This window comes from Varroa destructor, unplaced genomic scaffold (genome assembly GCF_002443255.2).
Source record: "Varroa destructor unplaced genomic scaffold, Vdes_3.0 BEIS01000001.1, whole genome shotgun sequence".
NCBI classification, from domain to species: domain Eukaryota; kingdom Metazoa; phylum Arthropoda; class Arachnida; order Mesostigmata; family Varroidae; genus Varroa; species Varroa destructor.
The window spans coordinates 51,708,676-51,736,314 of record NW_019211454.1 but is presented as its reverse complement, the minus strand read 5'-3'; the positions used below and the strand labels follow the sequence as shown (position 1 = coordinate 51,736,314).

The 27,639-nt window shown below is 44.3% G+C and overlaps 1 long non-coding RNA gene across 1 annotated transcript in view; it reads left to right on the top strand.

Moving 5' to 3' along the window:
- The window catches only part of LOC111255336 (uncharacterized), a 44,462-nt gene extending 25,100 nt beyond the window's left edge, over positions 1 to 19,362 (top strand). Inside the window, exon 6 of the long non-coding RNA XR_015323805.1 lies at positions 18,786 to 19,362. This is a non-coding gene — a long non-coding RNA (uncharacterized LOC111255336). The remainder of the gene's footprint in view (positions 1 to 18,785) is intronic.
- The last annotated feature ends 8,277 nt before the right edge of the window (positions 19,363 to 27,639 follow it).

Below are 27,639 nucleotides of genomic sequence, written 5' to 3'. Positions count from 1 at the left end.
ATTATCGCGAACACTGTGCACACTCGATCACTGGCAAGATTAAACTCGCCCCCAATATGATTAGAAGCAAGCCGCCGCTTAAGGGGCCAAAAGGTTTGTTACGATACTTCTTGCCTAGGTGGTTTCCGGCTTGCCGATTTCAATTGCACAGATGGATATTACAAGAATAGATTAGATAAAGGAATGAAATAATAATAAAAAATTGAAAAAATAGGACCTTGATGCCCGCTAGCACACTTCCATATGATGTATCACGATTAATCGGAAAGTGCTTGCTAACGTTCAGAAATAAGCCTGCGTACACCTTGGTCCGGACCTTAAATGGGTCCAAATGTACCTCTTGTTTGTAAAACGAGAACCAAATAGTCAGAGTATAAACATCGCGCGAATAGAATCTAGCCGATCTTAATTACACAGGTCAGCTCACGTACGACCTATCTATGCGGATGCTTTCGGATAATCAGACATTAAGTTGGTAAGGCCAGTACAGTGGCCCTGTTACTATTCGCATTCGAAGGAGCTGTAGCAAACGAAATAGTTTTATGTCTTACGCCAGCAGGCTCCTTCTGTTGACGTAGCCACAAGAAGGGGTAGGCAGTCGGCCAATTGTCATCCATTTGCAATGCAGATTCAAGCCAGCGTCGAGGACCAGGAGGAGAAAACCTCTAGGAGCTAGAGCCGTGAGCAGGAGCCGAAGTTGGACTACCGGAGCCGTTGAGGGGCACGGACCTCTTTGTTCTCAATTGTTGCTTTTATTTTCACCCAGTTCGGAATCTCCAATTGCAGAGTTAGTTGACGAGGAGACAGGCCGACAAAGAAATAACAGGAGGACTAAAAGGGAGAAGGGGACGACACTGGGGCAACTGCAGTCACGGAATGGTCACTGGTCTTATTTGCACCCATGCTGTCCCATCTCGAGCCGGTTCATTCTAAGCCAACGTTTCAGGGCAAGTTTCGCTGGATTGTCGCCTGCCGGTGGTCGTGGTGCCGGGATGCTGCCGGCAGAGGGATATAGTGGGGTGCGGAAAGAACGGAATCCGACCGACTTACTCCGGACTAACGACTGCCCATAAGAAGGTGAAATTGTACGCCCAATATTAAATTATGAAACGTATACATATACACACACGCATACGTAAGTATTATATACCTGGAAACGAGATCGTGTGCGACACAAGTCGTAACAGCCGAACAATTCTACGGTGATGGCCATTCAGAGTGCGCTCGAATAATGCTTGGAATAATGAAAGAAATGTAGAGTTAACGTAATTACATCGATCGTTAGAGAGCTGCTATGATATTACTATGATAGAAAAAGACGCTTTCCTTAGCCAGCCTTGCGTTGGGGTAATGCGGTAATTACAGCCTCGGCTCGTAAAAACGACTTCAATTTGGTGACCATTTGATTAGTTTATCTTTATTTACGTCGTCAGCAAATTCTAGCTGGCCAGCCGGGAAGCGAGGCGTCTAACGGCATAAATGTTTACATTAGAGATTAGCGACTAAAATTCAGCTATAGTTAGTTTGCTATACGTTTCACTTATATATCGGGGTAAAATTCATCTTAAATCTTGAGTGTGACAACTGCCACTACCAGATGCACGCTAACACCTCTCGCACCCATTGTGGTAATGATAATTTTTTAATAAAAACAAATGTCCATGATTGTTTACCTAATTGCCCATCCGGAATTTCAACGTTTGCCGAGCCTAATGAGCGTTGTTTTAATAGGATATGCCAAACAAATCAATTCGGCGCTGTCACGTCTTGCGAAAACGTGCCATAGAAAACACCATCCAGAAGCTGGGCATTTCGTATTCTTGTAACCCATGATGAGGCTTCGATGTTATCGCCTGAGTCAATCAGTTTCATCTCAGTTGCTCACTCGTCAATGAATGATTTGCATTTACAATTTGGATATCCCCCACTTCCTGTTGCTCAATGTGGTTGCCCTTCTTCTGATATTGCTACACACCATTGCAGGTATTGCTGAACGTAAAGGATCACAGTCAGACGTAGACAGTAGACACGTTAACGTTAGTTGTAGACGAACGGGCGATCGAGAACACAACGATTTTAACTCTGCCGCCACTATACAACGAAGCAATTTTACATTTCAGCGTCGACTAGACTTAATTTCCATAGGTTTGTTCCTGTGAACCCTTTCGAATTTTAGCTGGCAGCACTGATAACCACTACATCTTGTAGTAGACGGCATCTGCACACGTTCCGTAATAAAGTCTGCATTTTCTGCAGAACGTATTGCGACGCTGACAACAACGAAAGCGGCGACCACAAATCCGCTGACAGCCTATGCATACATACATTCGGCTCCATGATGGATGTTTCTGTTTTTTTTTCCACGTAGAATCTTCTTCTGGTCTACCGTTAAAACACACAGGGTGCTCGAAAAGTGTTTCATACTGATTTCACCATCTCATTACCCATTTCTTCTACGTAGCCGGCATTCTATTTGGATCATACTTTACCATCACGTTTACAATTCGAAAAGTAATGAACGTTCAACGAGCCATGTGCTCTATACTCGCGCGTCACAATAGCGTCGGTAGTCTCAGAGAAATCGCCTCGTGATACTAAATACGTGGTACCCAAATCACTGTAGATCTCATATCACTTTATCCGAATATGATGCAATATGAAGTCGAACATATCGAAGTAAAGGTGTCAAAATTAAAAAACACGGAAGTTATGCTGGAAGACTTTTTTGGACAGGAAACGTGTTAATTGCCGGGTGCGAACCCTTTTTTGTGTTTGTTTGCGTTCAGTTGATCATGGTCTACGTAAAGCTCCGTTAGCTTGCTCGTGTGCCGTCTCGAATCCCTCATAGATCTGGTCGATCACGTTCGAAACATGAGGGAGTAAAAATAACCCGAAATAACCCTCAAGATGACAGAAATATTCCAAGCAATCTAATCTGCACAAAAGATCGTCACCTCGAACTGACGGAATCGTATGAAACGTTAAAAGCGTATGAAGTTTTCGCAAAGTGCAAATTTCCACTTTGTCCATCAGCTCAATGCGTACATGGTGGATCATTTTGAAGATTGCTATGAGCGTAAGCCTGTATCGAGATCAGCCCGACCGGCCATCTGCCTGTCTGACGGTACATTTGAGTAATCGATGTCCAGCAAAACCATTTCATCGTTAACTCTGAAAATTTAAGTTATGTTCACACCTGATCTGTAGCGCTCTAAACACCTTCGGTACGTAATCGTGTAGTTGTTCACAAGTCGAGCAAATTGATTGGCACAAGCTTGAGGCTATAACTAAAAGCGCCATAATTTGAACAGCTTATTTTCGTATTTGAGAACCACTGCAGGCTTCATTTCTCGTATTAGCTAGCAGCAGTTCTGAGAAGATACCGCTAAAGCTTTCAATTTATTATACATTCTTTGTAAGTAGCTTTAACATATGCTATGGTCGTCTAATGGTTTTCTGTGCCCTTTACCCATTTCATGGTTATAAGGATAGATTCCCTTTATACATGCATGTTCATTGGACACTGTCAGCCAAATCGAATTTGCCATCGGTTAGAAACATCGTCTTACTGCGTCGTCTTGTCGACATGCCACTACCCACTCACTAGAACGCGAAACTACGATAATTATTTCTAATTGTTCTCCGTCCGGGGGCGCTGCAAACCAAGGTGCTTTTAACTGGCCGACCAATGAGCGGACAGGCCTTTCGCGCCAAAATTAAAACTAATTAACGTCCTGCTCGGCGACCCTGACAAAGCGAGAGGGGGTGAAGAAAGAGAAAGGGCAAGCAAGTTTCTCAAACGAGCCTTCGTGGGCAGTGTTTTGCACAAGAGACAATTGCGTCTTTTCCCGCAAAGAACGTTCTCTACTATATTAAAAACGCGCGTTCAATCAGCGTTAGCTCCTTATCAGGTGAGGTTGATGCAAATCTATACGGTCGTAAGCAGATGTGGCTGAAATGTAAAACACTGAACCTCGTTCAGTCTATGAACAAAATAGATTTATTTGTTAAATCACTCCGTTTCGCTCTGTACAAGTAACTTTGCTGATATTCAGCTGAGTCCAACACGTGGATGAGTAGTCCATCCAAATATTTAGGTTAAGATTAGTGGCCGTTTCCAATTGGAGCTGCCAAAACTGCAGGCACTACCATCCTCTATCCCGGCTCTCCTTTACGATGAAACGATAGTTGGTCAAGCAAAATAAATTTACATAAAGCTATAAGAACTGAATGTCGTCCGCTTTTTTAATACAGAACGAACGTTTTTATAATCGAAATTGGGTTAGATTTGAAGCTATTTAGGAATTTCAACTGTTAGTGCTATGACCTTTCAATACACGGCATCGTTTAGCTAGGTAAAACAACACTGTGGTATAGAACAATGGATAGGGAGAACAGGGAGTTCATACTAAAACTGATTAGAAGCTCCCCACTGACTATAACGTTGTTGAACTTTGTTGCTGCCACTGGTCGAGTGGTGACAGCTCCCTGAAAGCTCTAACGTTGACGAAACTTCGTTTGCATAATTGATATGACACATCATGGCGCGATTGGTCGCGTCATGATAATTTTTCATAACTAAATGGCTATTTAGGTTTTCCTTCATTTGACCCTCTGCAAATAACGGTGACGAAGTAATTGATTTTATCTACTGTAGCACATTACCAGAGTTTTAAAATCAACTAAAATATTCTGGCTTAACGCAGAACGGGGTGACGTCTCTAACCGTCTATCAGGACCGGATGCCCACGACTGGCAATTATTACAACCGACAAACATTTGACTACAGGCAACGCTTTGCAAATAAGACGCCTGATTGGCGGTCCTGGGAGCATTCAGTTATTGCCGCAAATGTTATTGTTGTTGATGTTCTCACCGTTATTGTTGCTGCCCGCTTTGGCCTGTTGTTCTATGTATGGATGCTGCCGCGGTTGTTGCCGCCAGTCGATGAAATCAGAGGCAGGCCTTGTGGAGGAGTAGAAGTTAATTGATTTCGGCAGGCAAACGAATGCTACTGAACAGAAGCGCGACTGAAAGCGTTGAAGACGGAGGAACGAACAACTGAAAGCCTTTGGGGTGGTTGAGGAGGCGACAAGATTAGGTCACACATACGTATGTATATGCGACCAACCTAGCGACAGGCAACGTTATGACAACAGAAATAACATCGCGAATGGAGACGAAGACATGCTTTTGACTGACTGACTGACTGACTGGCTGGCTGGCTGGCTGGCTGGCGTTGCTGGATTTGTGAGCGACTGTTTCCGTCTCTTTTCTCTGATTTCGCCTTTGTCTCTCGGCATTTCAGAAGCATCATCCCTGCGTGCTGGGATTAGAACGAAGACGTACTAGGGTACGTATATATAATAGAAGAAACTTGAATACAGAGTGGTATTTGGCGACAGCAACGAGAAGAAGCTAATGCGGACGACGACATTATGTTGATTAAGAGTACATTTTTGGTTATTGTTTGCGCTTGTTTCGATACTTTTGTTCGTATTAGCTCTATTTATGTTCTATTATACTCTGTCGCGCCTCTGATCGTGTTGTTACGACTATAAGAAGCAGTGACAAACACCGAAAAGAGCTGCTATGAAAGGACGGAGAAGACGAAGCGACAGACGGAAAAAATGTAGCTGAAAATAATGTTGCGATCTGTAATGACGATTCGAAAGAATCGCAGCGAACTTAGGTCTGAAGTGGTCCGCCTCCATGGTCTTCCTAGGTGTATTCATCGGAGGAGAAGTTGGGGGAACTGGTCGTCGGCAGCTACTCAAAGGTCAGAATCCAAGGAACACTCGATCAATTAGATGTAATCCACGAGACTTGAGCGGTTTCTGTCTTTAACAGATATTTCATCAGCACTATTTCATATCACGATTTTGATTAGACTTGCGAAGGAGATGGACGTCAAAGAGGGTAATCTCAGAAAAGTCAGTAGGTCTCGATGTGTGTTGATAAGTAAGTGCATGTTGCGCCTATTGTCACGGTTCGCAAAAACATGGTTTTGTTACGGATATGCTGTAGCGTGACACAGTATTAATTGGTGATGATGAAGAACAAAAGTTTTCGATGATGGCTTTCGATTGTATCGAACCTGCAATTGGTTCATGGAGAATTTAGTAAATGTTTTGAAAGGAGCTGTTTTTGTACGTATCTACACGTGGTGCCTGACGGTCGAGGGTTTTTGAGCGCCAATAACAACTATTAGATAACTAACTGTGCAGTAACTAATAGTGAGGATATCAAGCGATGGCAGTACTCAGATCGGCTTGTGAAGAAAGCGTGGAGTACGACACAGCGTATAAGATCTTGGAAGTGGTTAAAAGCCATTTAACATGCCGCTAGTATGACGGAGTCAGGTGCGGAGAGCGAGCATGAAAACCAACAAAATGGGTTCTTCATTAGAAATACCGTCGGTAGATACCATTTGCATTGTGTCAGTTGAGTATATTGAAAAGAGAGGAAGTAGAAATAAATTAGTCTAAGGTGCCAAGTAGAAACGAGTAGACGTTTCTCATGAATAGAATTTAAAGGAATACCGAACGGAATCAATGAATTTCCATCAAAGCGAATCTCCATAGATGCAAAAATACATACATTGTCTGAGCAACAACAACTGCACAACTGTACGTTTAGGCAAGCAGACATAGCCGCCGCATAATAACTTAAGCCTCGTCCAACTTCAGATCTAAAACAATTTAAACTTTGCGCCTCACCACCGGTGAGTGTGCGACTGCCATCGTCTATTACGTACATGTAATATAGCCGCAAACGCGAGCCAACGCTTGACACCAGTACGCATGAGTATCTGAATTTACAGATGAGGTATTAATTAAACACTAATGCTGCCGATCCTATATCGTTTCCGTTCGCGACATCTGACATAAGCGATCGGCCGTGTACTGATTACTCAACAAAGACACGGTAATTTAATAGTAGCAAGTGTAGTTCCGCTGTTGTAACCGACGAGATCCGGACAACGTGGGTCGGACCTGAGCAGACGGCTAGGTACAGCCACGCCAAAAACGTGCTTTGCTGGTTTTCACAAGTTCGGCCTGTTCTCACTCGGAAAATTCTCACTGTGACGAGAGACAGAGAGAGAAATAGCTCTAGTAATAAATGTCTGCCTATGCGAACGCTTATCATACGGTTTCAAGCAAATGGGTGTCTCAGACTAATCTGTTCCAATACATATGTCTTCCCTTATCGCCAACCCCATATTGCTGAGTGTCGCTAGCTGAAGGAACAGCCGCATCAACAAATTTCTAACACCTAATTTGAGAGCGTAAATTTTAACCGCTTCAACGTCCATTGCTATTAAAGGCTGTACCGGCTACAGTGGCGACTCCTATTCGTCAACAAAAAAAATCTCAAAAACGTGAGATCGTTCTAATCTTAAATGGTGAATCCGTAGCGAACGACACCTAGTGCCGCAGTGAGCAAGCTGAATGGTATGGTCATCCACAGCATATACGGCTTGTACAACGCCATTTGTTCCGAAATCAATTTGCTATTGAACGTCTGGCCAACAGTTAAATGTAGAATCAACAATGAATCATGAACGATCAGTAGGTAGGCGCTGTATAGTTAAGAGATTGAGACCAATTATTAGAAAAAGGAGGGGCGCAGTATCGACATCATAATGGTTATTGTTCAGTGTTATTGTTAGAAGCGATTGAGGGTGATTACATAGACAATGTCGCTTACTAATTGGAAGGGGCAATTCGATCTCGTCTATAAGTAGACGAGCAGAACGAGACAAAACAACAACAACAACACCTACGATGGTCAGAAGCGGACGCTGCAACAGCAATAGCAGTTGGAACTACGTGAGTTGACTCGTTGAGCTTTGAAAGCCTCATGAGTACGTTCCCTTCCGCCTCTGCAGATCCCTTTATTCGTACTAGTGGAAGGTTATGGGTACACGGTGGCGTCAGGATACGAGACAAAGCTGCTCTGGCAGGTGATGTGGTGGAATCGTCGTCCATCGAACTAACCTCGAAAACTATTATACTACTCACTATAGCTATGGGAAGTTCAGTCTCACGACAAGCCACCTCTAAAACTGGGCACAACCGCGCATTCAGCTTTTTCGAAGGCTTCGAACGAGCATCGTCTTCTATAGATGTCCTCTAGGTGGACACATATTCTGAATTTTACGTCCGGACAGCTTCAGACGGTTAACTCCGAGCACGAAACGAAACGTGGGTGCGCTGGCTTTTCAACTCAAGCAATCGGTAGGCAAATGCGTTAACACCGCACCGTCACGAGTCTTTTATGCGGATGTGTGCCTTCTTTTAGCGGACTCTAACGTGTCCCTTGTGGCATCCTGCTGCGTTTTATATGTTACAGATCTGTAGTCTCTAATATATACAAGTTGTACTGCTATACGAGGCGACTCTTTTGCACTTCATATGGTTGGATACAATTTGGGCGTAGGTAATTAGGTAGAACAGCCGTAACATTGCCTATTCAACCTAGCTAGTTGATAACAAAAGTTGTTGTGAATGAGGTGCCTGACGATCATAAGGGCATGTGGAATACAGTTAAGCCAACATTTATTTATTTAGATATTGATCGACCTACTTATTTTATTCTAGCCGATGTAGCATTATCCGCTGTGCAGTTGCTTTCGTCCCAATGACTGGACACGGCAATTTAACAATTCTGGTTGGACTCGTACCGACAGCCATCGTATTGATCTATAATAGCTATGTGAAGTAATAGTGTAACAGCAGCAGCTGCAGCGATGGCTGTGCTAGTGCGCACAGGTTGGCGATAACCAGTGGGCCGCTCCATAGACGTGCTAGGGTACCATTCAATAGGTTCTATGGATAGAATAGCAGCGATGGCTGCAGTTTCAAAGAGGACTACAACGGCTGATTGGCCTGACCGACCCGTTCGTTGGGATTCGATCGGAATTAAGCAATTAACATCGTTTCGGTCAGTTGTGCGATGATCAGCAGGCCGGTCATCGCTAGCCGTCACTACCAGGATGAGAATATACTTCAGAAGCATAGCAGAGCGAACCACTATGACGGACATCGACGCATGACCATTTGCTTGCGTGGAATACAAATGTGGACAAGATCCAGCATCATGGCACTGCCATTGCCATATTGTGTCGTTGTATCGTGTCAATCGTTTGACGCAGCTAGCTATTACCTACCCAAACTCTCTTCCTGATTACTCCGCCATGACAAAACGCAGAGACGAGTAAGGGATCAATCGCGACAAAAGATGTATGTGTCCAAAAACATTACGGGCTCGTGCTTTGCTCGTTGATATGTACAACTCTTTTTTTTTCTGTTTTTCTATCGCTTTTTGGGGATCTACCGCACTCTTTTGTGCAGACTCTCTTTCGCCAGCGATAAACCAAGAGGTTAAATTGTTTTAGTCGAATTACCCAGAAGCTCTGGTTATCCCTTAAAGTTGAATATTCTGTGCAGTTCAGCATGAGCGATTAGTACCTAGTGGTCGGAAAATCTTACTAATGGCTTGGGCTGACTAGGCAGAGGTTAAAGGCGAACTAGGAGGATAAGTGCGGAAGACGTGTTCTGCAAAATGAAATGATGGTGGCGAGACACACCTGTGGAAAACGTGGGCTATGCTAGTTAACGTATAACTAACTTACTTACTTGAGGGGGTATGATATATAGAGAGAAGACGAAAGGACTTTTACCAAGGTAAATAATTTTCTAACAGCCCTATAAAACCATCGCTCAATTTGCATTACTTAGCGGGTATGCCTTTTGAGCAAAATTACGAACTCGGTAGTGAATAGCGTAGAGTAATAATTAAAAAAATTTTCTTAGTGAGCTTTCCTTGCATAGTACTTTAAATCACTTGGAAACGAACGATTCTCTAATGCTCAGTAAGCAAGGACACGTTGCTGGCTTGAACTTGAAAACATTGTCTGTCACGCTTGAGTACATTATAACTAACATTTCGATTTCAAATCGGATGCGTTGATTCGCCGAACGATTGCTTAATAAACTGTGACCGTTACCTATAATCGAACACTGCAGTTCTATGAGTCTTCTTTGAGGTCGTATGCATTTGGTCATCGGGCATGTGTGTCAATGTACGTTTGTGTGAATGTAAGCCTAGTCCCCATCAGCCTATTGTAGCGAAATCAAAGTGAAATCAGAGGAAGAGAAAACGTTATTCTGTGGACATAGCCCGCCCTCGGCACCCGTTCACTGGCACGGGTAACTCCTTCAGTGGATCTCGCCTGTCTCGATAGGGGTAGCAGTCGTACTCGAATCAGATCGAATCAGAGAGTTGGCGTAGAGTTCAACTCGGGGGTAGATGGATTAAGGCCTCCTCCCCTCCGCCGTTCCCTTTTGCCCCTAGGGTCTGGTTATTGGGAATGAGTAGTTTCTTTCGCAATGTCTGCGTCCGAGTCGAAGTCTGTCTCTTGATCTGTCTGTTCGAAGCCTGTGCGTCTCGTTGAAGCCTCCACCCACTGAGACACATAGTCCTGGCGCCCCTTCTTTCCCGTATTGCCCACCCCGTTTCGATACCAAGCCCAAGAAGAAGAGCGCACCGTTTGGTCTTTCCCTCCCGGGAAACGGGGGTCACTCCCACTAACATCGCACTGTTACCGCGGCTAGCACCACCCCACCCCAGTCCTTTCTTTTTCGCCCACCGCGCCCACCTCTAAAGACGCCCCCGTGTGCGGGTAGGGTTGCGTCTACTCGATTTAAGCCAAGTGTGAAATTCTGTTATTAAGGTACGCCCATATGCGTCCTGATAACATTGGACATCCAAGCACGGCGCCAATAATAGAGAAAACTTGAGAACTAAATGATAGAAGACTTGGCGCATTGCAAATCCATATCTAGTTGATCATATTCGTCTTATTGTATTCCGAGTAGCTATCTTTGTCTAACTATCTGTGATAGTACACGAGTAATACATGTAGAATACGTTAAAATGTAGAAAAGCAGACGGAAACCAGCCTCCGTTGATCTTCTCGCCAGGATCGCGGGCTTTTGCTTGGCGGGAGAATTCAAATTTCAGCAGGGGTGACGTCAAGAAGGGCTTGAAGAGTTTCCTTTTCAGTAGGCCGAGTCTACTTTAGCCTGTCGCCGCTCTACAAATTCACGAACTCACGTGTCCTTAAATAAAATAATATCCTCTTGCGGTATCCTTGCTTTCTCCTTCGTATGCTTTACAACGACTGTCACACAGCTATCGACTGTTACTGCGTTACGACCGCTACAGGGTTCTTTCTTCTTTCTTGTTGAGTTTAGCCCCCCCTTTCAGCAGCCAGCTTCACTTTAAGACTTTGAACGGGCTCAAGGCTACCGTAGCTATCGCAACGACCCGATTAAAGGCAGAAAAAATGTCACCCCTATAACTATAGCAGCACACTTTGCAAAAATTGTCTGCCATTCTTAAGTAAAACGGAGCATTACGAGTAAATGTATAGTAAGCAACAACAAATAGCCGGGGGGCTAGGGTCGCAGTTGCTGCAAGGTTGCTATGCAAATTGCTCTCTTTCCAGAGCTCGTTTAAAAACGAGCCCATATTCACATCTTTTAATAATAGTTATAATATTAGATATTTCATAATTCTTATAATATTACTTATTCAGTTATCAGTTCGTAACAACTCACTGGGCCACCTAACAGAAAAAGAATTTACGCGAATTTAACGTTTATGTTGCCCCTTGATAATCGTCATTAACACGCACAGTATTATCTTAAATATATTATGTAAATATCGTATAGGTCGCTATTCAGCAGAACCCAGATCGGCCGACATCTATTCGGTGTATTTGTGAGTCATCGTTAAATGAAGGAATGGAGATGTCTATTGCTATTATCCCGATATGATTACGATGGTACTACCTTCTGTAACCGCTACAACGAGCGCCAGCTGTAGAGAACAGGCCAATGTGAGGCAACGCAACAGCGACAAAGGCTGCAGAAATATCCTATACTATTCGATCGTTACCCAAAATTAGGAAAAAGAGATTCAACAGGAAGACGCGTGCATTGGGCGGGGCTGGCTATACACGATAACTTCTCGCAGAACTGTTTCCAACTCCCCGTGCCATGCATGGCGAATGTATGAAACCAAAGGAGAGACGGAAAATAACGAAATTTAATAATTGCCCAATTAGTGGTCACAGTAGCAATAACAGCATGTTCACCTACATAACCAGTTTTATTTACCTACGTAAAGTACCTCTAAAATTGCTGATGGGACAAACAGTTTCCAATCGGTATTCTTCCACAAAAGCTGGAAGTCCAGAAGCGCTGACAAGGCTAATACTGGTTTCTAGAACAGTACAAATAAGCACAGCCCTGGTTTTAGAATATTTTTATTTCAAAGACAAGTAGAAAAACGATTACATAGCATAGCTAAATTAGGTGCGCCTCTCCAGGTACTCCTAAATTCGAACGTAATGTTGGCCAATCATGCATGCATCAACACAATCGGGATTTATTCCAGGACAGTGCGAAATAAAGCTATATTATTAAAGATTACGCTGCCGCCGGCATTCTAACTTACTACGGGGGTATCGGCTTCAGCAGTTTCGGCCGTTGCAAAATAGATGTGCTATTGCTTATATGAAGTTAGCCTTGAATCGGGCCCATTGAAAGCTAACTGGCACACATCTCAAACTAACTGTTATATTTGGGCCGATTGAATTCATATATGAACAATGTTAATTTTCTAGTTATTTGTTTGTTGATGGTCGAGTGTTACTGTTGATCGATGTTTTTTTTTTTTCGCGCAAGTCATTGGTGGTGGAAATGTGTTATGCACGTACAATCTTTGTAACTAAATTTTGTGGCACTTTGTGTCTGGTGATCATGGGCTGAGATAATCATGTACTAAACTCGTTCCCCTTTAGGCTACACAATTAGCCAGGCTCTTACACCCTCAGAACGCTCTCCATGGTCTTTCATCATTTAGTTCGGATTACAAATTTTTTTTTGGGTACGCGCCCCACAGATGAACATGTGGGGTGACAGGGTGTGCGTCTTTGATGCTTCTTATCTTTGTCTTACCAAAGTTAGGGGGTACCGAAGACACTCGGAATAGTGGTGTTTTGTGCGGCGAAGGCTTTTTAGATGGCAATGGTATTCAAAATTAGCTTGTTGAATATCAAATGCAACATTCGGCCTAAAGGCCGCTTTCCACTCGATCCAGTTTTAAACGCATCGAGGATTACATTAGGCAGATTTTACAGAAAAATAAGGATACATGTTATTTAGCATTAGAGTCCCTGTTCTGCGCAGAACAGACATCCCAGGCTATTTCTGCAATTTGTTTAATAATAAAAACACGTAAAATAGAAAACGAATGTCTCAGTTGTTCTTGCTCACACTCAGATTCATATTCGAAAAACGAAAGAAAAAACAAAATTTTGTGGACTTAAAATCATCGATTTATCGAACAGTGATCGTGCATTATCGTGCCGAAGGAGTATTAGAAGAGGGAAGGGGAAAACAAGATTTGACATTACTTAGCGTACCTTACCAGATTACCACTAACCTAAAGGCCTTAATTTTACTCGCACGTGCATAACTATAACCACCAGAAAGGTTAGTTAGCGGAAGGCTAGACAGGTAGCAACGATAACGAATAGGCGAAATACATATGCCAGCGGATACGTAAGCACTTGTCGACATGGGTATAAAGAAAAACATCTATTGCTGTCTCGACTACGAATGTATTCTTACGAAATAAAAGACTACATTGACTAACACCAGCATCGAAAGTTTCGAGCTTTGCTTGACTGCTCGGACCTGGCCATGTTTAAAAAACTATCAAATACTTTAGCTCTCCCGAAAAACCTTCTATCTAAAGCTGGTATTATAGTGGGGACTTGCTATAGAGGTTTCTAACTCTCCGTTGCCCAGTCGACGCTCAAAGTACTGGCACGCCCTACGATAGCACAGGCTCGAGAACGCGTGTGATATTCGCTTTTATTGCACTAATAACTCTTAATTAGACACTTGCAAACGAAGCAGGCATAAGGGTGAGTGTTGTGAAAGGATCAGACGGCCAGCGTCCAGAAACTACGAAGACTCAAAAAAGATCCGAGAACGACTGTTGGATGAAATCTAACAGCAAATAAGCTTCATGCGATACTCGACGAGTGTTCCACCAATTAACGGACGACGCAAAGAAACCGAGGCCCATAAGCCCTTTTAAGTACCAATTCTATAGTTTTTCTATCTGTAATTACCTGTTACCTTTTATGAAATTTGAAAAGTTTCGATGGCAGTGAGGGTTCTAATATCTTCTATAAAGATAATTTAGCATTTTTGCTTCAACGAGCAATTACACAAATCTTACCAAAAGTCCAAAATCTTCGTTTTTCAAAGAATGAAATAGTAATACATGTGTAGATGCTCTGTGTTGAAGAAATGACTGTTAAGGTTTCAACTGCTAATCTTACGTAAGCAATACTCTGCTTTGATCCTTACTAATTATTTCGTTATTATCGCGTACATCCAGCTCAGCAGTACGCGTATTGACGCGTACTAATTACTTTTTCAATAGCGCGTAGTAGAATACCATACATACTGTCAGCACTATATGGAAGTCCAGTGTTAAAGCCAGTTTGATGTCACTTTCATTCAGCACCCCCGCCTCCCTCTGTTGCATATCTACGAGCACCTACACACCTAAAATGAGGCTGATTTTTAATGTGTTCTTCTTTATTCCTTCTTCTAAATACGTTTTTTTTATATAAAACTCCTAGGCTATTCCGATATGCAGCCTAACGTTGTGTAGTTCTGATTCACTAGGATCGTCTGTTCAGCCATAATATGTATGTACAAACCGACTAGTGTCGATCGTCGTATTAACGAGTGCCTTCTGCCTATATCAGGCCATCGTCTGTGTAGTAACAGTCTGTACCTTTACTCGTGTTCTGGCCTTGCTGCTAGTGAGCCTTGAGTTTGAGACTCTGGCGTTGGCCTTTACTGCTGCTCCCTGTGCTTCTCGATAGCACTGCCTTCATCGTCGACATCGATGACGACGGCCAGCCTGAGCTAACAGACTGGCTGCAGCCTGTTCTCGGCCGCGTTCATCAACGCTCTTTTGCGCCGTTTCGCTTCGGTGTCGCCATACTTGAAGTGGCGGCGGTGGCAGCAACCGCTGCTGCTACCATCACTGCCACCACGGCCGTAGTAGGAGTGCGGAGAATTCTTAGGGAATGTAGTGGGGCCGGGGACAGACTGAGAATCGGGTTTTTTTCGGGAGGACTCTCAGCCAGCATCATGGTAGTAAAATCTACGGTCTACCAGTTTGGTCTCATTTTGCCAGTGCTGGCCTCACCCCTCTCTGTTCCCATCCCGAATACCCCTTCCCCCTCTCCCCCCCCCGTTCGTCGCTCCCCATCCACCCAGCGGCCACATACCGCTTGCCCCCGCTACTCCCCTTCAGTTTCTCTGTCTAGGGCTTAAACCCTTATCATCTGGCGAGGCCAGCCACCCAACCACCCACACCACCCACGCCTCCCCCTACTCTAGGCTCGATCCAACCAACTGGGCCTACTTCCCTTCTACTTGATGCGGTTCGGCTGGCTGGCTGTTTTTCGCCAACGCTGCTGCTCCTAGCGGGGTTAGTCCTCGCTCTTCGTTCGCTTGCCTATAGGTCACAGCAGCTAACGCTAGCGTTCTCAACGAACGCCAGTCGGCTCCGGCATCGGCTCTTCTACGGCCGCTGCTGCTGCCGCCGCTGGCCCACTGAAGATCTCATTAATACAAAAAAAAAAGATATGACTCATCTAAAAAAAGGGGAACAAAACCAGGGCAGCTAAGCCAGAGAAGCTCGGCACTTCGTTCCCCTCCTTTTTCTTCTACTGTACCTTCTCGTCGTTGTTGTCGTCGTCGTCGTTTGCCGACGAACGCCGCTAGGAGAAAGTGAATGAGTCCTATGTACACTGTGTGTTATATCTGTGCCTGTATGTGTAGAAGAGAGATAAAAATAAGCGAGAGAAGACTTTCTCCCTTGCACTCTCGGTTCTCTTTCCCAAAAGATGGTGGTGTCGAGAAGTGCCAGTGGTTGTCTTGGCGGCGGTATAGTACAAGGAGGTGGCGGTGAAGGACCAGCCGATCGCTTTGCCGTTTTTTTGGCAAGAGAGCAAAGAGAGAAAAAGAGAGTGTGAGAGAGAGAGAGAGAGATAAAAAGAACCAAAAGCAGACGCAGACGATTTTGGGAGGAAAAGTTGAGTGCGCTGTTGGCACGGAGTGAAGTAGAGAGAAAGAAGGAAACTCGTGGGATAGAATGAGCCAAAGCTAAGCGGGTTCGTTCAGTACTACTACTGCTGCCGCTGCTGCTACTGCTACTTCTACCCACACAGTAGTGAGAACACTGCTCGTTATTGAGAGAATAACGGGAAGCTGCTGCTTTTTCTGTTGTTGGCATAGGATGAGTGAGGATACGGGTGGAAGAGATCGGGAGATGGAGAGGGGAATGTTGGACACCCTCCTAATGCTCTCTTTCTCTCACACACACAATTATGCTACAGTCTAGTTTGAGGTAGGAAAAAGCTTGGATTCGTGCTATACCCATCACCTCCAATTTCCCTCGTTTAGCCCCATTTTTTCCCGAGTTGTGAGAGCGAGCGTTTAGGCGACGCACGGCCAGCTAACTGGTGGAGTATAGCCTGTGCATGGGTTATCAAACTGTCCCGTCATCTATGGGCGGTTGAGGTTGAAGTGTGGATCGGCTAAAAGAAGGAAGGGACGAACGAATAAGTAAGAAGAGCAAAAGGAAGACTATGTCATGTATTCTATATGGCAGGAATCGAGTAACGGCAGACGCCACAACACTGGCGCAACGAACAATAATAGTAATAGTGCTAGTTGTAGTAAATCGAATAGTAGTGGCAACCACGGACGATTTTCACTCTTGCTCGCTCTCTCTCTCGATTTCTCGCTACCCCCCCCCCCCCCCCCCGTCCAGTCCAATCGAGCTGCCAGTTGACTCTCACTATAGGCCATTGCCTGCTTTGCTCATGCGCTAATCTAGGTGCCGCTCTCGCTTCCACTCTTCAACTTCATAACCCTGTTTTCGCATTCTTTTTTCTTTCTGTAGAGCCAATACGAGAATTGCACCTTTTTGTGCTCCCTGTTTCATTGGTTGCTTCTGTGGTGTAAAATTTCGTTTCCTAAAAAAGTGTTCCTAGTTTTTCTCGCTGCCGAACTGCTGGCCAACGACCGGCAAGAAGTACACTCACCATCAGAAACACCACCAGTGGCAGGAGCGTACGACATTGCACTACAGAATACGAGTAGCGTTCGCCGGGCAGCTCGCCGCAGGCGTCTACCAACTGAATGGATGAGAAATGCAAGATAACGAGAAGATGGAAAACGAGGTAGAGGAACTCACGGGACTACACAGAAGGTTTCGGTGGTGCTCGTATTAGAGTAACGATGAAAACAATGAAAGGGAGGAAAAGAGATAGCAACGCTCTGAGAAACTGCAGAAGGGGAATAGCCGAGTCTACGCTGAAGCTGCTGTGTAGAAAACAGTACCGAAGAAAAAGACAGAACATGGCTTTCGCAGCAGTAGCAAGCAGTAGGCAATTAACTTCCCCTGTGGTAAGCTCCTTCGTTAACTCAGGCGAGGTTGATGTTCCCTTTGACGTGACAGAAAGCAAACTCCTGCTGCCCCGAACTGATTTACTATTTCTTTCCCTGTTTTCATAAACTTCCCTTGGTTCTTTTTTAAAAGTCCAGCCACTGGCACTATTGCTTGTACGCTTGCCACTGGAGAGCTACTATACATACGAAATAGTCATTTTGGAGCACATTTACGACGACGCTGCAGCTGACGTCATGGCCAGACAACAACACGGTAACCATTCGCAGACGGGACTGTTGCTGTGGCTTCATAAAGACGCTGAGGAAAATAGACCTAATACCGTTGTTTACTACATTTGTTTCCACATACATGTGGCCACTGTTGAATGCATAAATTCGATACATCTGTAATGATTGCTGGCCATACGCCTAGTACTTTGTGCTATGTAGTATATATATATATATATACACACATCTGTGTTTGTGGGTGATACAAGCTTTTTTGTAAAACACCCTCTTGACCACGACAAGACGCCAATCTCCTTTTCATAGCAATGGCATTACATATGACATTCACATACACTTGCACCTTCTACTCGAGCTACTATTTCGTTAAGCAGAGATTTCGTCTTAAGCAGTGTGTCATGAAAGTAATTAGTTATGACGATGCGCGGTTTTGCATTGGTTCGCGAAATGCCATTTCTTCGCCAAAAAGCCCCATGCGCCAACGAACGACATAACAACAGCAGCTTAGTTCATAAAATACTCTTCTTTTGGATACGTATGACGTCCATATGTGTCTGCCTAGGGGAGCATAGCGAAACCTTATGAAACTTGAGCAAATGAGCCGAAACCTTACAGAACATTACACGCTTCTCCCACCCCGCCTGCCTCTACCCCGCAAAGTTGTACGTTGCCCCCCGTCTTCGAGCCCCTTCAGCTCAAATCGAAGCTGTCAAAATGCGCCTCACCGTTCGCTTTGGCCGTTCAGCCAGCGACAGAACAAAGACTCATCCCTAAATTTCCACAACCCATAACCCCCCGATGCCAGGATCACTCTCTAAAGTCTTAGGCTCGCTCCTACCGATTCTGTTCGTTTGATATTCTTCGTTGGTCATGGCCGCCTCGTTGCGCGTTCGTTGCGTCCCCCGTTGTCGTCATCCTCTTCTTCTCTCTATTCAAATTTTAAGTGTTTTTATTTAATTATCTTATTCTCCGTAGCTGGCCGTAGCTGGCCGTCGCTGGTTTACAAGGAGAACGCACACACAGCCAGAAGGATCCATCCGACTGTTACGAGAGAAGCAGACGGAGAAAGGAGGATAAGCGAGGAAAGAGCAGACGAATTCGACCGACGATGTCAACAACGATGAAGAAAAAAGGAAAACGAAGGGCAGACCGAAGAGAGGGGTGAAGGCGGTCAGGGTGCGCGGACCGTGAACTTTCAGGCTTCGGCAGTAGCTTCGGCATTGATGGTCTTTGCGCAAGCTTTGTCTTGAAGTCTAAGCAGCATCGACAACGACAAGGCTCTGCAACTGCCATAAGTCGATTGCCGCTGCTATTGGTGCTGGCACCGCTGTTTCAGCTCGCCGTGTAACTGTGCTTATTTCGGCACCGTTGGTGCCCCGCAGTCCACTATGACTTTCGCACTAATCGTCACTCTTCTCTCGTTTTGCTTTTTTCTTCGTCCTCATTCACGCGAACCCCTCTCGTAATGCAGAGCTTCCGTGGCCAACACATCACCGGTCTAGCAGGCTCCTTCGTCTTGCTCATTATTCGAATCGAAATAAATTTTAATCAATTTCAGATGTATTTTTCTCTTGATCGTCGAGACGGACTGCCGCCGCGTCTGCTGCCGGGCCGAGCTGACAAGCTGAACGCACACGATGTCCGCATCGGTATCTGTGCGACAGCAACGTGCGACTGCGTTCATGTCGCCCACTCTGCAACTTCGTGTTGACTTAGCAAGCTTCTTTAGCTCGCTGCTTTGGTAGAGGCAGCGGTGTCGATCTCTTCATATGTCTCGTGTCCCACTCTCATCCTGCCTGTCAAGAATCAGCCCCGAAGTCGCCGAAAGATAGAGCGCAAAGCTACCACAGACGGAATCAGTGGGCCATCAACTAAATTCTAGCGGAGGAGCTCAGCAAAAATGAGTATTTTTTATGTTTAATTAGAAAACAATAGTGAGTTAATGGTGCGTGTGTTTGTGTTGAAACTAGCCGGACTAGCAAGAGGTTCGTAAGCAGATGAAGAGATGCAGACGCTAGCGAACAGACAAGAAACGACTTAAGGTAAATGTATAAAATACAACTTAGTGGAGGAAAGGACGTTGAGGCGCTAAGGGAAGGGTCGAAGGGAGTGTATCGAACAGACAACAGCAGTGCTGCGTGTTGAGCTCTGAATATGTGCGGGCTTCAGCAACAACGGTGGCTGCCAGCGAATCCGTTTCGAGTTTGTTGTCGATCAAACTAGCCAGTGATGTCAATGGCCTAATCGACGATGCTGCTGCGGGTACTACGAATGCTAACGATCTTCGAGGATGTGCTTGCCGCTAACGATCTAGGTGCCTTGAACAAACGGAGCGAGCAAACGAGATTGAAGACAGAAAGTGAAGAAATATAAATTTTTCCGACTTCTGGACAAAATATAGACAGATTTTTGTCTAATGAAAATTATATTACTTGCTAAGAAACGAACAGAGAATTCAAACCAATATAAATAAAAGAGAGGATAAATTGCCTCGAAGTCACCCGTACATAAAACGCACGCCCATGAATAAGTCTCATAAATAAGTGAACATCAAGCACAAACATTGTCAATCGCTTACCAGCTAAAATCGGCCTCGTACGCATTCGTCGAGGTGCCAAGACTATTTCAATGATGCTCAGCTCCCTCACGCCATCTGGCAACAACCTTTATAAGTCAATGTAACTCTTAGCCGAAACCTGGTCCTTCAAATCTCATACAATACTATCCTTCTTCGAAACCTAGTTAGATATTCCGGATAGAAGCAGTAGATGAATCGTTGTAAGTCTTCAGCATGGCCTGGTTAGCTTTCCTCTTTGCCCGCATTAAGTACTAGCTCTTATTAAGTATTCACCCTATACAAGCTCAATGGGTCCAGTGGTGGTGTGAGAAACACTCCTACAGCAGAAACAACAACGACGGTGGCGTAACAGCATCCAATCAGTGAAACAGCCATCTTAGGCGTCTACTGCAATCCACCGCTCAGTAGAGGTAATCACGTCGCAGATGGGCAGGTTATCTGTAACTTCAATGTAAATTATTACACCCGTAGTTGCCAACCTGCGACAAAGTTCAAACGATTAAAGAACGCTAGTAGTTAACGCTTCCCTTCCGGAAATATGCGACCACACATACTCCTTTAGGCCTTTCCTCAGTACGAACCCGTACTCCTTATCGGTACCGTTATTCAGAAACGATCTGTGTTCTCAAGTACTCGTTTATTTGCTATGATATAACAAAGTGAAACTGCATTACTCAGCGAATCCTTTAATTTAAGTGCTTTGCTTCGTCTAGCAAAATCCCAGTTCCTAGCAAAACACGCATTCATTATTGATATCTGTCGTCAAAAGGCGCCGCTGATAGTACAGATGTTACGATATGCTTTCCAACATTTTACAATAAAAAAAAAAACAACAGCCACAGGCGGATTCTACACAAGATTTGAGTTTCGAGCCTGAGATTCACGACTGGTCCTGTTTTTCTACAGTTCTTTGTTAGCCTCTGCACGGTTCCCTGTGTTCATATTAAATAAAACAATTGCAACAATGTCACATCATGCTACACTTCGAGGCCCATCGTACCGGTACACTTCAGTAGTACTAATTAAGTTTTCTAATGCCGTAGACTCCGCATAATCTTTTGAACCGCTTACATGAACGAGCACCTTCTTCTCGTCATTAAGCGACAGGTTTAGGTGTCCTTTTCTCTGTAATTCGCTAGGTCCTCTCTTATTTTCTCTACTAGCTAGAGACATGTCATTCACCGAAACGATTTCATTGCCTCGCGTTACTATTATGGGCCTGCGCTGGTTTAGAGTTCATCTAATAGTTGCACATTGTAAATTCTCCTAATGAAGCGTAGGAGAGTAATGAATCGTATTACTCTATCTCTGTCTTTCGTTTGTTTTTGTAAATCATCTCCTTCTGTGGTTTCAAGATCTCGTCGATTAAATGCTGCTCCAGTGCTTAAGTAGTTGGTGCACCAATAATCATGAAGTAGTCCCCAAACACTCTGGTTTTCTGGTCAACACCGATCTGCCACCCGCTGCTGCTGTCGTAGCAGCTTTTGTCGTCTTCGCCGTCGTCGTCGTCGGCGACGGCGAAGACGACTTGTTTCATCGCCAATAGTCATGGTTGCTTGGGTGTTGCCTATTTTTCGCTCACCGTTGCACGCAATGTACGTACCCTAAAACGGCATGTTTGTAACACTATCGTCTTTGGCATCATCAACAATTTCTCATTATCTGGTTTCGGTCTCTCTTCTTCTTTTCCTAATGATACCGATGTCGCGCAGCAGCAGCGTGACCTTTCGTTGACAGATGCAGCATTGGCGCGACGGGGACATGAGGCCACCATGCAACCCTAGCCACGCAGGCACGGCCTGCTGACTACCAAACGCGCACGCACTATACTCACCAGCAGCCAGCGGGCGACTCCAGCTCCGACGCAGCAGCCATGAACCGGAGAAGATGTCAACGGAATTGGGAGGCCAGGCAGCTTTGGTCTGGCGGATGGTTTTATTCGGAGAAGACCCGCAGGATGACAGCTTGGGTTAAATGAAAACTCACCCACAATGCTTAATAGTTTGAACGGAGCTGAGGCAATCTTCTGGTTGGACGCATGGACAAATCGGCAACGGTATTGGTAGCAGCGCCAGTCAGACACAGAATCGACTCGAAGAGGACGACGGATGGATCTATTTTGCGATGGCTACGAACAGACGGACCACACGGAAACGGATGGCATTCGCGCGTCAGGCAACTATTTCATTAAACCATTTGTCTGTTGATTACCACAACGTCTGAGTAGTTGATATTTGTTGACTCTAGGCACTCCGTGACTTGAAGTCGGCTTAGTAATCTTTGATCTCTTCGATACGAACAAAGCTAAATAAAAATGCTCCTAATTAATGGGAAAAGCGTAGAGTCTGGCGCGAAACGGCGTTTCAATTTAACTGGCCCGAACCGCATTTAGCCCAGCAATCGTATGCGATCGTAGATGGAACGTTGCATTTTTGATAGACAGATTAACATCTAAACGCATAGTATTTCAAATAATAGATGTTATTACTATATTGTTCGTGTGTTGATCGAGAAGAACGCATGGACTTGAAAACGCGCGAGATAACATGTGGAGATAACAGGCGTTATCGGTGGAGGAGTATCTGTTAAAATTCTATCTTACTTTGAGTAAGAACCTACTGCAGGATTATAGAAGACTATACCAAATCATAAATTTAATCTTAAACTTATGTCAACAAGATGATTCACATTCTGCTTGCCTGCCCACACACACACACACACACATTATTGCCGCGAACAAAACTTCGAAAATTTAATAGATAAATAGTGTAAGTTTTTGTCCATAAGATAATTTTCATTCGACATTTTGCAAACGTTCGTTTGAGAAGTCAAGATGCAATTTAGCTTTTGTACCTGTTCTTACTTCTATGATAGGTCGTCGAAGTGCCAGGGTTGTCAGATTCATGATGCTGACATCGTTTCCTCACCGAGATGATGCATTAGGCGCGGCAAGCTTAATCTTGGTTGACTCAGTTTTTTGCATTCTCCCGCCTTGATTCTTCGCTGCATTCAGGCATTGAAAGACTGAAGCCCTAATAATCAACATGTTGTCCTCGCAGGATCTGACCACCAATTTTGAAGTGCTAGAAAGGCAGCAAACCGTCGACATCAAAGGGGGGGGGGGGACCTAATCTGCAAAAACTGGCCACCTTCCAACGATAGCTAGCAGGTAAGTATGTCGCTGCTACCCTAAGTAGCCTCGCCTTGTGCATGCCGCCTACATACATGCCCACACGCACCCACCTCGAATATCAAATGTCCGCCTCTAACTCCCCCACAAGCCCTTTCATGTTCTGGTTGCATCACCAGCATAGCCGTCTAATGACCGTTTACTTACTGCTCACCCTGGTGAACGCTTTGGAGACCAAGCTAAACAGATTGTATAATCGTTTAAGAAGCGCTGCGTGAAGGGGTGTTGTCTTCCTGTTTTTTCTCGACAATTCTCACCATAGGTAGCTTAAGCAAAGCAGCAAGAAGGGCAGTGAGAGGCTAGTGGGGTAAGGTGGATGGGACACGGGGCTTGGTGTATGCAAACGAGGCATATAAACGTGTTAGTAGACGAAACATGTCCATTCTTTTGGGCTGCTCATTGAGCATAATAATCAGCAATGAAAACTTAACGGACGGTTAAGTCATCGAGCAATTAAATGGGACGTATAATTAGCTTAAAGTGATTCGAAAGCCGGTTTTGTACGTGCGTTGTAACATCGTGCAACAGTGATAAAAGTGTATGGTAAAGACTCATCAAGGTCGATTTTTAGTACTCAGCGGTAAATTCAAGCGTAATTCAAGTAGGTAATTGATTCAATTCTTAGCGACACCCAGTGGATAAACTATGTGTAAATAACCGTTCACCCATGACTCTGTACCATCGTGAAACTGTTTTCAGTGAGTGAGTACATATACATAACTAGTTAATTCATTGTTCGAGCCTGATGCCTAGAGACACGAGGCCTTTTCAGTATGAACTAACTACCTGTAAAGGATTTCGTCCCGGTAGTGGTTACTCCTTCTGCTGTCAATGTTGCCGAGGCATTCGAGGTATAGGTGGCACGAACTTGTCCATTGCTGCTGGTACCCCTTCGCCAGGCAGGCGTTCCTTGAAACCTGACGAGCGGCCCGAAGTTAACAAGTTGAACTACATCAGCAAAATTGCTAGCTCGTTCGCTCGCGTGCACCGCCCGCGTAGAGTATGCGTCGGTTGATGCTGATCATGAATATAATCATGCACGTTAGCAAAGCAAGCTGGACTTAGCTGGGATTGAAACCGGTAGTACAGGTTGAACTATGAAAGATAGACACACACACATCCACTCTAAGCAAGAAGTGAATGTTTAAACATAAAAACATGACGATAGGAAAAGAGAGATGAACGAGTCCCTTCCGAGTTGGAGCGATGAGGAACCTCGTTTGAGTGGGACTTCAACATGAACGGGGTGAGCAAGCAAGGATTGTGGATAGCCGATTGTCCAAGAGCGATGAAGGTTTTCGAAGGAGATATATAGCTGAAGCGAGAAAGATAGCTACAGCTGCCACTAGTGTTGCTGTCGGTGCTGAGGCCTGGACATGATGAATGAGCTCGCGCGTACAGAGACAACAACGAAAAAAACCTGAATTGTATTGGAGACAAATGAGGGGCTTCAAATGAGTGCAGGTATAGACGGCTCAATGCATTGCTAAATCAGGGGGTCAAATTGTAAAGCCCCATGTTGCCGCTGCCGTTGCTGTTGTTACCGATGCTGGGATGCGGATTTTTCTAGACTTTGTATCGGATAAGACGTCAGGCGCTCAGAAACTGTTGGATTCCATTTATTAACGGGTTGCAATTTCCGAGCAAGTACACTCACTTGCAGGAAAAAAAGCGGAACCGGACATAAATGCTGGCTCGACCCACCGATGAGACAAGTAATAACCGTGTTACTCTTAGGCTAATGGAATTAAAGGCATCTCGAAGATATATTTCGTCGTTGTCCAGTTTCATACTCTACATATTATTCATGTTGATTCTTATAACGAAACTTAGGAACACATAATAGTCTACACGGCTTCGGGATCTTAGGTTTGCGAGCTTCTAAGAAGCTTCTTAAATGGACCCTGTAGACGTTTGTAGACGTCTAGTAGTAAGCAAAAACGCAGACTCTAGCGGAAAGTGTTTTATTGGCCCTCGTAAGAAAACGTCTTGGGTCATCACATGTATATTCATTTCTGCATCCGTTTGAGCAACAATAAGCTTACCTAATATGATAACGTTTTGCTCATTTCAGAGATCAGTTGGCCTATATGTATATATATATATATATATATATGACACTAAGATGGTAGGGGCCGATTGAATCGTACGTGTCACTTATCGCGTAGGTCTGGATTTAACCTCTCTACATGGCAGTTACCTAATTTGGCTGTGTTCACTATCGGGTTCTATGTGGTACAAAATCACCTAAAAAACGAAGACGTTAAGTTCTATCGTAGTAGCCTCGCTTATAGTGGACCCCGTAACCATACTTCAGAGTCTAAATCGATTCTCTATAGCTAAGTGATAGGCGCACGTATATTCACTCGGACAAGAGATGAAGGACGCTAATTCTTTCACTTGAGAACAGAACCTTAATTTCATATAACAAACCATTGTTTGATAAGTTCCTCACGAATACTCCCTCTAGTTTTCGTTGTTTATCTATTTAAGAAAAATACATTTTTTTAGCTAAATCAATGTTTGTTCAGAACAAGCTACGGTTCCGCCCAAATCAGCGTGTTGGGCTCTACGAAGACTTTCAAGCTTACACTAATCGTGAATTGGAGTCGGATCTCTTTTTGATCGTAAATCGCGACGTGCTTTCAAAATAAAGGAACAACACCAGAAATCACCATGCAGAGGTTTGTGCTTACTTCAAGAAGCCAGAATCTTCGTCTATAAGAAAACCTTAATTTTTGATCTTCCGCAAACTTCGAGGCTGAATCTCTTTTCATTTGATAACTAATAGTGTAGACTGAAATTAGTTGCAAAACGCACAGACGAATATGCTAAATTTCTTGCCACCAGACACATTGTCTTAACGCAAACACAGGTAACGTGGCACGACAGTTTGTTCCTGCAACAAACGTTTTTCGCACGCAACATACAGGTTTCACGAAAAGTACCTGTAAATAGCAGACCGGTATTATTGCTATGGCTTTAGATACGCTTTCGCCAGTTTGCCTCCTCACCACTGTCCTTGTTGCTAATTGTGATTTATAACTACCATGGCCATTGCGAGTGGGTTGCTTAGGTAGCATGGTGGGTGGTTGGGCGGGGTGATTTTTACAGTGGCCGAGTTCAATTCGAATTTCGTCAGCGACGATATTCTAAATGAGCGTTACTACACTTGTGAACGTCAGCTATTCAAATAACCTTCTGTCGTATTAGAAGAGATCTCATTCCTTTAGGTTCCAATTCAAAAGCGGCTCGAAGCTGTTCCTGAAACCTGCTTGAAGGCATGTTGTTGCCTTTGTTTTTGCTTAACTGACATGTATTGTCTGAAACAGCTTATTACACACACACACACGCATATATATATATATATGTTTTTTCTTTATTGATAACGTCAAGTATTCGGAAAAGTATCGGAAACGATTTCCAGTAAATGTGCCGCATTTTGAACATGGAACGCTGTAAATATCTGCAAGCTGCAACTCCGAGGGCTCTATGAAAGCAAAATTTTGGAAAGTACACTGGCATCGTCTCTAGCTATTGCGTCCGTACGTCACTTCGTCAGGAAAAAATAGATAATTTCCTACGTATTTGCTTCTTCTTCGGTTTAATTCAACAAACCTCGAGTTGATCCATCCAGTACTTACATACAAGCCGTAATATTACGTTGCCCAAAGAATACAAGCTACAACGTACGCGACAGGGTCACATTGGGCCAACGACAGCTCCAGTGGCGTCAGGTCTTCCAGTTGAGGATTGATTACGCAAAACATATAGACGGGGATTGACACCAACAGAAACAAGTAGAACAGTAACAGCCAATACTGATTCTGTTGGCATTTTGTCGACGTTCTTGTGACGTTCCGTCAGCATCAACAACTATCAGGCGTCATCAACGATATTAAAGGCAGATTATCACTCTAGCGCAAGATGGTGCACAACGCTGCCGTCTCTAGTCAAAGGTGGCACATTCGATTCGAACATTATCTTAGACGACAGCGTTGACTAGAAGCAATAATAATGATAATAATAATATTAACAGGAACACGAAGAGGGGCATCAGT